This window comes from Homalodisca vitripennis, chromosome 2 (genome assembly GCF_021130785.1).
Source record: "Homalodisca vitripennis isolate AUS2020 chromosome 2, UT_GWSS_2.1, whole genome shotgun sequence".
Taxonomy (NCBI): Eukaryota; Metazoa; Arthropoda; class Insecta; order Hemiptera; family Cicadellidae; genus Homalodisca; species Homalodisca vitripennis.
In genome coordinates, this window is record NC_060208.1 from 21,061,081 (window position 1) to 21,075,349 (window position 14,269).

At 35.9% G+C, this 14,269-nt stretch overlaps 1 pseudogene; it reads left to right on the top strand.

Moving 5' to 3' along the window:
• The first annotated feature begins 5,678 nt into the window (after positions 1-5,678).
• Positions 5,679-11,695, top strand: LOC124355554 (annotated as a pseudogene).
• The last annotated feature ends 2,574 nt before the right edge of the window (positions 11,696-14,269 follow it).

Below are 14,269 nucleotides of genomic sequence, written 5' to 3' on the forward strand. Positions count from 1 at the left end.
TTGAATATGTAACAGGCAGTAAAGAAGATTTACTTATGTTTAATTTTCCTTTAAATTGGATAAACTCTAGCACAAACTAAAATAAACATTTTCTGTGATCTTCTCACAATAAAGGTATTAGTTAACCCAACAATATTACAAGGTAGAAGTACGCCACTCTACGTTTCGCGTATCAGGCTTCGCTGAGCTTGCTTACAAAATATTAGGTGTGAAGCTCATATAATATTTTAGATGCCCTGCGAACACGCAGATAATTGTACAGAAAAATTTGTATATCCTCCCGACATAAAAATGTCAAATTTGTATCAGTGTCCTAAATTATATGCTTATAAAAGGCTCAGCCAAATCCCATGGATGGTCAATCTCATTCTTGGAATTCGTGTCTTATACAAAAGTCTAAAATTAATATTTTTTAAGATATCTTGCGCATAGTTTAGGCTACATGTACTACTATGTGACATGTCCAAATCTCATATGGTTGTCCTCAGTTTGCTTTTAAATGTATTTATACTGGGATTTCTGGTTGCCACCATGGTTACCCATAAGATCGGTGTAAACAATGTTCCCTAACGCGCAGACTAATCTCATGGTGTAACAATATACTCCTGTTGGGTGTATTTATTGAAAAAATTACTAATCGACCGATTTTAGATACTAGTCTGTTAACTGAAAAGGAACTAATAACTGAGAAAGTAATTTCATTCTGTCTACCAAACCTTGAGTGTATTGGACCAAATTTTATAATCCCTATGATGGGTTAAAACTAGCTGAGAGAACTGTAGTCGTTGGCTTGCAAAGGGGACCAGGATGTCTTCTTATAGTATTGTACCAAAGTTTTTTCCAAAATTAATCTCATGATAATCAGCTTCTAATATTTCCGCATACGCATTTTTTTCCATTTGCAATGTCATATAATTTAAGATAATATTTATTCATTTGCTACGTTACGTCAAATTATCCAGTTTTCCCCCTTCTATAACCGTCAATTCTTCATCGACTAAACTCCTTGGTCATTGCAGTTATTGGCCGAGCTTATCGAAGACTATTACTCGTGGGTATGTCCAGACAATATCTAGAAAACTAAGAAACCTATAGACTTGAAAATTTGCATGAAGCTTCACTTTGATATGAGGACCACTGGTGCATGTCATTGCATGGGATTTGGCTGAGCGTTACCGCTTATTTTTACATTGATCTCGTGGGTAACCATGATGAAAAGAGAATCTGAATAAAATGTTAGAGATACATACGAGGTTTTAACAAAGGATACTTTTATTCATAGAGTAAAAAATAAAATATAAAAAACTGGAGTCAATGTTAAAAGTCGGTGATAATATTTGACTTCAGTATAGGTCTACTCTTACGTTGCAGTATACTCGCTAGCTCACCGGAACCTTTTTTTGAACACTGCTATAAAACACAACTAGTTTAACAAAAATGTGAATGTATAGTGTGGCAAGATGTCTTGAGTAAGATATCATCAGTACACTTGGAATTTTGAATGAAAGTTTAGATTTACGTCGAAAATAGTTCTATGATTGTGCATGGAAATAGGCTAAGCGACATAAATGCCGATTACTTGTTAGGCTGACACATTTACGGGATGCGAGGAGTGTCGCTCAAGTGGCTCAAATCGTACATCAGTGATCGAACACAATTTGAAGGCATTTCAGGCGTCAAATCGGTAGAGGAGGGTCTGAGCTATGGTGTTCCTCAGGGTTCCATACTTAATCCTTTACTCTTCTTGATCTACGTAAATGATGTTGGTTCATAGGTACATCAATCTTTGTCTCAACTCAAAATCACAAGTAGAACTTAAAAAATTACGTTCATTGAGCTCAACAGTGCAGTTCAACATTTAATGAGCTCAATCTCAAAACAAATCCTTTGAAATCGAAATTCATTCAATTTCGTTTGCGACCAACAGATTCAGATTGTAGTCCTACAGTCATGTTAGACGAAACTGAAATCACTGAAGTGTACTCAATGAAATTCCTTGGAATACACCTAGATCGAGGTTTGACTTGGGATTGTCATGTAGACTATGTTTGTTCAAAGTTATCCTCAGGCATTTATGTCTTGAGGAGGAAAACTGTCCGAATACTACCCAAAGCAGGTACTGACCGCATATTATGGACTGATCAACCCACACCTTTTGGTATTACTTACGGATTGGCATTGTGGGGAGGTTGCACAACTGCAAAACTGCAATGGAGAGAGTCGTGCAGGCCAGCTTTCAAAAATCTAAAATTGTTGACATTACCTTGCCTCTACGTCTTGGAAACGTGTCTTTTTTCCAATCCAAATGCGAACACACAAGAGGTAGTGATTTACACTCTTATGCAACTAGAGGCAGGGATGACTACCGAACTGGGAGACACAGGACGGTAGCTCACGAGCGGTTTGCCTTCTAAGGCAGGAGTTCGAATTGTCAACAACTTACCGAACTCGAGTAAATGTGTCCCCATGCTGAAGGCATTCATAGCTCGTCTAAAAAACAACATTGATTACACATGCGTTCTACAGTATAGACGAGTTTATGGCACACAATTGGGAGACCTCTCAATTGGTTGACTGACCGGGGAAGTGGTGGATCAATTCGAATGAGTGAGAGAGAGTGAACGCAAAAATTGTATGTATGAAAGGGACTTCGATGGTAGAACGAATGGAAAATTTTGCTCAAAATACTTGACGATTGCTATAATATTGTTTTTATGTTTTACGCAATAAATTATGTGTGTTCTAATTGCTTCTACAGTTTCCTCATGTAGTTTGTGTTTCCTGTTAGAATGCTTTCCCCGCTGATCCTTAGGCGAGGCACCTGTCATTTTTAGGCTATTTAACAAAACCTAAACTTTTTCTTTGTAATTCCATGAATTGCTGTAAAAGCTTTCCTGCAGACAGAATATTCAGTGCATTGGTTATCAGTAACACTCCGCACTTTGTATTTACAGCTGACATCTTTCATTGTAGCATTTTCAGAATCAAGCCTAGGCCTCCGTTTTTGAACAGGAACGATGGATATTAAACCACATAAATACGATTTTTGCTCATTTACACTTTCTAACCAGTTGAATTTTCTAATGATATCATCCCTTACCTGTAGAGGTACAGTTTCGAAACACTGTTGACGGCATTTGCAGTCTGTACCTGCCTCATGACTCTGAACTCGAAGTTTTTTTAGTACATCACGAACACGACCAGTACTTTTGCGTTTTCTTGTTTTCTTATCTAGTACATCACTGCTTTGAGACTTTTCACTATCACTCATGTTTTATGTTTCACCTTTGAACTACGTAACAATTAATTAACCTACAAAGTAGACAGAACTGTTGACTATTCCAGATGTGTCACAAGCTAGCTGTTTTAATCAAATGAGTGCTTTTAAACTTATGTTAATGTACACAAAAAACAAAATACACGTATAATATTAATCTAATGGAGACATTTAACTGTAAGTAGTATATAAGTTACGTATTCAATGCCAAATACATAGTTAATGTCTATTTATGCTTAGTAGTTTGCTGGAAAGCTTGTACCCAGTTGTGCACTTGACCCCTTCTTCCCCAGGCGCTGAATGACTTGGCCCCTTCTTCCCAGGAGCCCATTATTACTTCTGATATTTTTAAGGTGACTTGACTCACTTTTGCCACTTTGAATAAAACCATCTTAAACTCCATCTATACGACTATTTCATGGCATAAAAAAACAAATATGTGAAAATTAGTGACTTGGCCCCTATTTCCCCTGTGCCCTTCAAATAATTTATTATTATTATTAACTCTTCCACAAACAATGAATCTATCAATTTTCATCACAATGTTCCAGTTGGAAAATGAGACTACTGATGCCATGTTTGTTAGTCGCCATTGCTGCCAACTGCGCGTCAAGTGCCCGTATACTCGCAGTGTTACCAACTCCAGGCAAGAGTAATCAGTACATCAACCAAGCCACCCTCAAGGCTCTGGCTGCCAGAGGACACCAGATCGTCAGCTACTCCCCGTTCTATTTGGATAAACCGGTAGCCAACTACACGGAAATACATATTGAAAGCAAAATGGCAGATGGAGGAGGACAAAGTAAGAACTACTGGTTTTATATTTTTTAAGGCTTTAAGGCAGACAATTTACTAAAGAATTTTAAAATCCCTAAATTGTGGACAAAAATAAAAAAAATCATTTTGGTAACAAGAATAAATATTATGCAACCCATGTCCTAAAGATAAGCTGGCTTAAACTACAGTAGAAAAGTTATATGAATAAGTGATATGAAAAAATTGTGCGTTCAGCATAGTGATCAAAAGTACTTTATAATGATTGGTACTTAATTAGGCCTCGGTTATATACATAAATCTAGAAATGTTTGTGATAGGAAAACTTTAAAAGCTCACACGCATCTTAACCGAAGGTATTAGAATATTTATTTTCAATATTTTATGGATTAAAGAACCAATGTTTACGTTTGGTTGCCTAGAGAAAGGTTTGTTCTGTAATGTATTTTTTATCAAATTTTATTACTTTCGTGTAATATTATTTAATTAATTATTTATTATTATTTATTATTTAATGTAATTATTTAAAATAAATCTCAAAAAGCTTAAAATAAACATATGTGTAATAATACGGTTTATCATGGTGATTGTTCTGGAACGCCTGTATAGATCACCGCCTTTAGTAACTTCAGACACCGTGCAGTAGAAATATGTTACAGACCAAATCATTTAGCATGAAGCGCAACACGGTAAGGCTGATATGGTTCCCCATTCCCCCACCTCCGGCAAATAGCCTATTTACTCCTCTCGCGGCTCGGCCGTGTATAGTCCGTTCCAGAGTCAATCCACCACTGACAATAAAGGTCATCCCCGCTCAAGTCTGCAATTCTTTTGGTTTGGACTGTATCGCGTGCTTTCTTGTAGACTTGAGAGGGAAAGGTGGCTTTTGCGCATGCGCTGGTCTCGCTTCATACTACCTGGTTCGGTCTGTAAAGGAGTCTTTTAACTAAGAAAAAGAAGATATTATGACTAAAAAATATTGTATGTATATCAAATATATTAATAATATAATATTTTTGGATTTTAGATGTGAATTAAAGATTGTGTTTACAAGGTTTCTTCTTTTTCTAATATTTGTAGTTTAATATTTTATGTCACCTTCAAACTTTATCGAAAAATTAACATTAATAATATTAAATAGTTTCGATCTGTAAAGTACTCCTTTAACTAAGAAGAAGATGTTATCTAAAAAAGTAGATTAAAAAGGTATTGTATGTATATAAAATATATCGCTAATAATAATATTTTTGGATTTTAAGATGAAAATTAAATTAAAGGATTTATTCTTTTTCTAATTATCTTTAGCTTTATATTTTCTGTCACCTTAAAATTTAAAATTTTCTTAATTGAAAAAATTAATATTTAACGAACTTCATAGTGTATTGAATTTGAGCCAGAATATGTTATTTTGTGAACTGAGATTATCATAAAAACAATTTCAACAATTGTTTCAGTTTCATTGGATATTTTCAAGACCTTTATAGATGCATCTCCTGTAGGAGGTGCAAAGATTATATGGGGCTTTACCGACATAATTTTGGGACAGACATTCGAAGATGAGAACATAAAAAAACTCATCAATTCCAATGAAAAATTTGACTTGATAGTCCTGGAAACGCTGTTTTCCCAAGAAGCCACTGTCGCTTTTGGGCACAGGTTCAAAGCACCCGTAGTAAATGTTCACACATTCGGATCTTTTGGCCCAGTGAACAGTGTTTCTGGGAACCCCCTTGTCATTAGCGTTCATTCCGGACCATTCTTTTCCATATTCGGACCGAATGTCATTGTACGAGCGGTTTCTCAACGCCTACTCCGTGTTGAGCTCTCTTCATTACTACTACTCCACACACTTACCTACGCAGGAAGCCATTGCGAGGTCTGCGTTCAAGGACCCATCGATGCCGCCCTTACTGGATATGCTGCTCAATACATCACTGACCGTCACCAACATCAACCCCTACGCCCATTACAGCCATCCCAACGCCCCCAACGTGGTCCCTGTCGGAGGAATCCACTTGTCATCGGAACGGAAGCCTTTACCGGAGGTATGCTGTGATACACTCTTAAAGAAAGTAACCTTAAGTAACAACTTATCTACCAAACCATTTACCTAAACAATGATTCCTTTTTGCTCCAGGCTATGAAAAAGTTTCTTGACGATGCAAAACAAGGAGTTATCTACTTAAGTCTTGGATCCGTCGTGCCAGAAAAATATCCTTCCTCAAGAATTCTTCGACAATTTTATCAACGCTTTTCGAAGACTTCCAAACAGGGTGTTATGGAAGACCGAAAGAAGTATGACGCAATTGCCTGAGAAAATTTTTACATCCAAGTGGATACCTCAACAAGATGTACTTGGTGAGAATAATTGTATCTTATAGCCACCAGTATTGCACTCATCATAAAGGAACGCGTACACTATGAGTTATTATATTAACAGTGGATGTGTAGTTATAATGTCAGTATATCTTATATTTAAACGCGATGATTTCAAAGTATTTTGCTACTACAATGTAAATTACAGATATCTCAAAGTACCATATTTTAAAACACAGTAGTTTTAGAAGACAATTAACGATTGTTTTGGAAAAATATTATTTTGATCTATCTAGATACGGAGAAAAGCACAAATTATTAAGTTTTATTAATAAATAAAATTTTAAATTAGAGTTGCTCGAATATGTATAGCGTGGCTTACGAAACCATCTATGTCCATATTAAGCACAAACAAGTTTAAATTTGGCGCAAAAATAAATTTTATAAATATGTCGCATTTTGTGTTCCAATATTGCGGCCGTCTACAACTTTTGAAACAGTCACAACTCCGTTGGTTTTGGGCCCATAGAAAGATTGAAGCGTGTTTTGGAACTATTTTAAGATTTCCTAAACTTTGCTTTACTTTTTTCACGAAAGAATCATTTGATCACAAAGGAACTGGCAAAAGAAACTTTAAGAACAATACAAATTAAATATTCGGCCCACTACGGTTCTTTTCCCAATACAAGTTATAAGATAGAGATTAAAAATTAGCAATTCCTTGCGGAGATTAGAATTCCATCTAGAGATCTTGTTGTTGCAGCCCATCAGAACATAGTTTTGTTCATCACCCACGGAGGGTTGCTCAGTCAGCATGAGGCTATCAGCGCCGGAATTCCGGTGATCTGCATCCCCTTCCTGGGCGACCAGCCGATGAACGCCAAGTTTTACGAGGCTCGAGAGGTCGGTGTAAGGTTAAACTTTAACGACCTCTCTGAAGAAACAATTTACACGGCCTTGACGACAGTTTTAAACACAACCAAGTAAGTCAACTCCTCTATCCTTAGACCGTGGATTATATAATATCGTAAATAAACCTGTTTCTTTGTTTAAAGTTTGTGGACGATGGAAGGATTATGAAGAAAAGCGGTTTCCGGACATTTGCCATCGCTTAGTGATACATGAAATCGGTAACAATATGTTTCGAGACCTGCAATCTGATCTCTTCTTCAGGTGAATAACTAACCCAACACATAGCTACAATCTAGTTCAAAATAAACAAATCATGCCAAAGCGATATGACACGTAAAGGTCAAGATAATTAATCATACAAATCAAACTAAATAATGCAGGTCACAATATGTATGCACTGAATGAACAACCACTGAGAACACAGCGGAGGCCAATAGTAAATGGCGATCTTCCCGCCAGAAACAAACGGGAGTGGTCCTTTAAATTATTGGTTCATTCTAGATGAAACCGCACTGTGAAGCATTGGTTTCTTAGAAATGTCTAATCTGTTTAACACTTTATTAGTTGATTTTTTTCGAATTTGGTAACCAAATCGGCCTAATTTCAACTGATGGTTGACTGATCGGTTGGTTCGCTAAGTTAATGTATGAAACCTCAATTAATGACCTTTTCATGACATGAGATTCCCATGTATTATGTCGGTTTCATCCCACTTCATGCGACGATCTTGAAATCAACAATAATGTACAATTTTTTACTTTTGTGTTAGCTCCTGTCTCGTGTTTGTTTTGTGTTATTTCATCCTAAAGCTTAATTGTATTTTTATCTCGCTTATATATTCCTTGTTGCAACCAATTGTAACTAGTTTATAGGAGCGTTTAAATGTTTTGTGATCGTCAATCAGGAGTTTGGTATTCGTCTTAAACGGTCTCTCTCACATGGTTCTAATTGCGGGTAAATATTATCTTCTTTAGTGACATAATAGCTAATTACTAGGCTATAATTGCAGATCAAATATACTTCGTCGACGATCATTTTGGATCTATTCAGACGAAATGACTCCAGATTCCAGGAGTCAAGTCTGTGACGGCGTCAGATTCCAGACGCTGCACTAAGCTGAAGGTGAATTGAAGCAAACCTCAACATTTACATCGAATCAACCTTTCCTACCATAGCTACGTTATGTGAATTAGGGTGTTGGGATTTTAATTTTGTTGTTGTTGGGCTGTTTGCTTTCTTGGTGACAGTGCGATAAATATTCTAACGAAGAAATTCGTTTAGTAGAATCTTTTAAACTCTGACCGAAGGTCATATACAGCTGGATCCGAATAAATTTAAAGAGGCAACAGACCAAAAAAAAAAAATTAAAGGATAGCGGTTCAAAACTTTCTTAGTTTCATGGTTCATCATGAATCAAGTACACTACAACATGCCTGTAACTATTCAGTTGTACTGGCCTTTACAATTTACATGCATTGAGAGAGTTTGCATGTAAATCGGCCTATCACATTTTTGTCACGTTATCTGTAATCAAGTAAAACATTTGATTAAACTAAGTTAAACCACTTGGTTTTATTGTTTTTTTATAGTTGATGCATTCTATTTAAAATTTTAAGTTAGGAATAAAGGTTACCGTAATTGATGACAATTTCATGCAGACTAATTGTTATCTCGTTAGCAGACTTACTTACTGCTAAATATAACACTTTAGGTTTACACTACTTCAAAACATAGTTAAAGTGTTGAAATATATTTTTGGACTGTATTAACCAATGATTACATAGTATAAAACTATGTAATCATTGGTATTAACAAACACCCGAGATGGACTGAACAACAACGGGTTTGCCGCTGTTCAGCCACAAGCGGCTCACTTCATATCTGCTATTGGATGTGGTAATAATGCTGATAAAAAAAAACACTTGTAATGTATCACTTCAATTACTATCACCTAATCAAATGACTGTTTTCTAATTATATCCAGCGTGCCTTGAACTGTTTGCATTACATTAATTTTCAATCTCAGATTTGACCATACGTAACGCCCTCCTTCAAATAAAACTGACTTAAAATTAAAAAATATCCTTGAGATAATCACTATTATAGTTCACATAATATTTCTGGAACCCCATTAACATAAATAAACTATGAATTAACTGATTCTGATGAATGCTGTCTTATATTTGAGTCATGTCCAGGTTCATCTCACTCTCTCACTTTGTTCTACACTCTTTCAAACGCAAAATGTCTTAATTATTTGTAAAAAGACATCAATTCAAGTCCGAAATAAAGAAGCAATGTTCAAGGAAGGATATGTCCTAGTTTTTAATTACGATTCACAGAGCAACTTTTAGTGAACCATTCTGTTGGTGTGAAAAGCTCTTCGTGTAAACATCAAGCTATAGTTAAGGTAGTGCAATTGATATTGTATTGGTATTGGTGTTTTAATCGTAACCCTTTAAGATAACTTACTTGAAGGTAGATACATTTAAAAAATGAATCACTCGACGAGGAATTACAGGTAATTTAAGTAAAAGATTTTGGAAATTTTGTATCAGGCCCAAATCAAAATGACTGAAAATAAACTCTGAGATTTCTAAAGTACGTATGTAAAACTTTAATTCAATTATGCTTAAGGAAATCATATTTCTGATTAAATACTTTTTAAAACTAGCTTTTAATAAATCTTTCTTGAGAAATTCTTTTCAAAAAATTAAATAATGTCACTCCCTCCAGTTATCTAAGTGTAAAAACTTCAAATAATTATCATCATGTGTTTTTCTTTGGGCCTAATTATTATATGTTTCAATATTCCACTAAACATTCCTATCATTACTCGTGAAATAATCTTTGAGCCTTCAGAAATCTTATCTTTAAGGCATGTGACCAATATTTTCTTGAAAACGAAAAGCAATTGTACCACCTTTAAAGCGCTCTCTTCGGGATGGCGGTGAAGGACTGGTGGGTGATTATGAGATGTGACTCTAGGGGCGTTGGAATATAAGTTGAATAAAAGCGAGCGTAACTAAAAAAATAAGAGTGGAAATGTGTATGTAATCGTGTTGATTATAAATTATTTTTTATATTCAGAATATTTTTATTTGAGTTTTTATTCAGTTATTTAAATATTAAAAAACATCGATTTCGGTAATATTTTAAGGTTAAGAAACAGAAAGTAATTTATATTCCTGACTTAGTAAAGCTTCTCAATTCATTTATTTTTAATTTCTTTTCAATGTATACTATAAATTTTTAATCACTTTAATTGTTATCTTGGATACTACAAATCTGGGAGCAAACTTTAGAAGCGGTATATTTATTACTTTTAAACACATTTTAAAACATGTATTTAATTATTTAAAAACTGCTGCCATTTCAAAAAATTTAAAGCAGGCAAGTTTGGTTTTTTCTCAGGAAGAATCTACATTTTAATTCTATATTTCGTTTGATTTTCGCAAGACAGGCTGGTGTTCTGGGTGGAGTACGTCCTGAGCCATGGCATCTTCGACGTGCCTCAGCATTGCCACCGTGTTATCAGCTCATCTTGATATATATTATGTTTTTATTGTCTGGATACAAGGATAACATGGCTAGACTATCACATTTATACCGGGACCAGCCGACCTCTTCTGCAGACAGACTGGTGTTCTGGGTGGAGTACGTCCTGAGACTTGGCGGAGCTCACCATCTTCGTCCTGCCTCAGCATTGCTGACGTGGTATCAACTGTACTTTATAGATAGTCTGTTTGTATTGTCTAGATACAAGGCTAGGATAACATGGCTAGACTATCACGTATATACCGGGACCAGCCGAGCTCTCCTACAGACAGACTGGTGTTCTGGGTGGAGTACGTACTGAGGCATGGTGGAGCTCACCATCTTCGTCCTGCCTCAGCATTGCTGACTTGGTATCAACTGTACTTGATAGATAGTCTGTTTGTATTGTCTAGATACAAGGATAACATGGCTAGACTATCACGTATATACCGGGACCAGCCGAGCTCTCCTACAGACAGACTGGTGTTCTGGGTGGAGTACGTCCTGAGACTTGGCGGAGCTCACCATCTTCGTCCTGCCTCAGCATTGCTGCCGTGGTATCAACTGTACTTTATAGATAGTCTGTTTGTATTGTCTAGATACAAGGATAACATGGCTAGACTATCACGTATATACCGGGACCAGCCGAGCTCTCCTACAGACAGACTGGTGTTCTGGGTGGAGTACCTCCTGAGGCATGGTGGAGCTCACCATCTTCGTCCTGCCTCAGCATTGCTGACTTGGTATCAACTGTACTTGATAGATAGTCTGTTTGTATTGTCTAGATACAAGGATAACATGGCTAGACTATCACGTATATACCGGGACCAGAAGCTCTCCTACAGAAAACTGGTGTTCTGGGTGAGAAGTACGTCCTGAGGCATGGCGGAGTACCATCTTCGTCCTGCCTCAGCATTGCTGACTTGGTTCAACTGTACTTTATAGATAGTCTGTTTGTATTGTTAGATACAAGGATAACATGGCTAGACTATCACGTATATACCGGGACCAGCCGAATTAGACAGACTGGTGTTTGGAGGAACGTCCTGAGGCATGGCGGAGCTCACCATAAATTCGCCCTGCCTCAGCATTGCTGACTTGGTATCAACTGTACTTGATAGATAGTCTGTTTGTATTGTCTAGATACAAGGATAACATGGCTACTACTATCACGTATATACGGGACAGCCGAGCTCTCCAAGACAGTTATTTTCTGGTTTTTAAATGTAATAAGCATCCAACATTTTAGTAAGTTTAATTAAATTGGTGTTTACTTAGTAAATTATGTCTTGTATTGTCTAGATACAAGGATAAATGTATGATATATATATAACAGCCGAATGTAAATCAACTATGTGTGTTCTGGGTGGAATACGTCCTGAGACATGGCGGAGCTCACCATCTTCGCCCTGCCTCAGCATTGCTGCCGTGGTATCAGCTGTACTTGATAATATTCTGGCTCTTCTTTTAGCCACTGCTTCAGTCTCTATTCTTTTTACGTACTTCATCGTTAGAAAAAATATATAGGGTAATATTTGTGAAACAAAGTTTTGATGCATTTTTATAGCAAGAAAAAGAACTAGGAAAATATATATCACACTATTCTTACAATTTTCATAACACCTATTGTTTTGGAATTATTAAAGTTTGTACATTTTGTTTTTTACAGTCGCTATTATGTAAGCTGAGTTGATACTGTTTTGATTTGTTTATAAACATTTCTTAATTAATTAAACTAAACAGTTTGCAAAGTTTGAATTGCATACCTTAACCAAATTTAAAGACATTACCTTTCCTAAAACACAGACGGTAAACTTAGCAAGATAGAGCAATGCTTGAAATAACATTTTTTACTTATTTTCATGTGAAATCAAATGATGAAGATTGGTAGAGCAATTTATGAACAACCTGTATTACTTAACTCATTCAATCTTAAAAGCCCTAAAAAATGTAAACTATATTTTATTTTGTATTATGTGCAGAAGGGCACCAGTGTGTAGACTGATTAGTTTATCAATATGCGATGACTCTGTTCTTATTTTATGATTTATTCCAGTTTTACTAACGAATTCCTAGAGGGTACTGAAATATTGCTTCCATCTTTCTGGAATATAGTGAATATCTGGCGTAAAAAATGAAGTCATTTGAGAATGAAATGCCTGCAGAATGAGCCCTTTTCGTATGTCAATATTTTACAAAATTAAATTAAATGTGGGGCTAAGTGTCTATGCATTGCCAAGTTGCACATATTTAACTATCTTATACAAGATATATATGTATTAATCTTACATGTTTCCAGATCGAAACCGTATTCCTATATCCTAAAAGTACAAAAGAAAAACGAATCAAAACTTGAAATGCTATTGGACATCTCTTGGTCATATATTCTTTTTCGAGTTTGAAAAACAGATTAATTAACTAAGGATTAGTAGAGACAGTGAACGCTAAACGCTTATTCTAAATTTCCTGTTGCGGTCCAGGGGTTGAGAGCAAATTTCCATATTACATAAGCACATAGCTACCTGATTGCTACACTCGATCACTGCCGCTGGTGATTCGGCGAATTACAAGTGGAATAGATTGTAAACGTAGAAGACAGTAGCGGCAACCAGCCCTGTGTTTACAAGGTGATTATATAGATCACGCAAGAGCCAAGGGACCACCCGCGTCGTTGTAAGGCCAGAACTGGGTTCGGCACGACACTCGTCTGGAGAGTGCCTTGATAATAGCATCTCCAAAACTGATCTCTTCTCATCCACTTGGCAAGGAATTTGGACTAAATTAAGATTTTTATAAGGAAGAAACGAAATGAAATGAAATATACGTACCTTTACACAATGTTAATATTGATACAGATATTACAAACATGTCTGCTAAAAAGTAATTAGTTACCAAAGATGTTAAAACATTTTAATTTCTGAATGTATATTTTATTAGAAATTAGCCTGCATGGGCAATCAGTGTAGGCTAGAGATGCTATCCTTTAAAGAAATTAATTTCAGTTTGTTTTGCTGGGTAAGATACAAATACAAACGAAAGAACAATAACATTAACAATTTAAATTAAACTATCCGGCACGAAAACTATATTTAATTTACTTGAACTTGAAAGTGAAGATGAATGACAGGTGATATTGGAGTGGGTAGTGGTGAGAGAAAGGACCAAGGTCAAGGTCAAGCCCGCCCTTATTCACATTAGATTGGAGCCTCGGCTCCCTCAAGGCCAATTTGCAGAAGGAATAAATTAACGTTTATCCTAAAAATTGAAATTGAAGTTGATTCGAATAATTTGAAGTGGGAAATATAAAAGGAATTTGTTATTGAAAGTGATTAAAATGGATTGATTAAAATGATTGAAAATACCTTGTAACAGGTATTCCGACATTACTTGCGTGCCTGGTGTTATAAGCATGTGATGGTGAAGAATTATGTTGTAATACTTATAAATACAAAC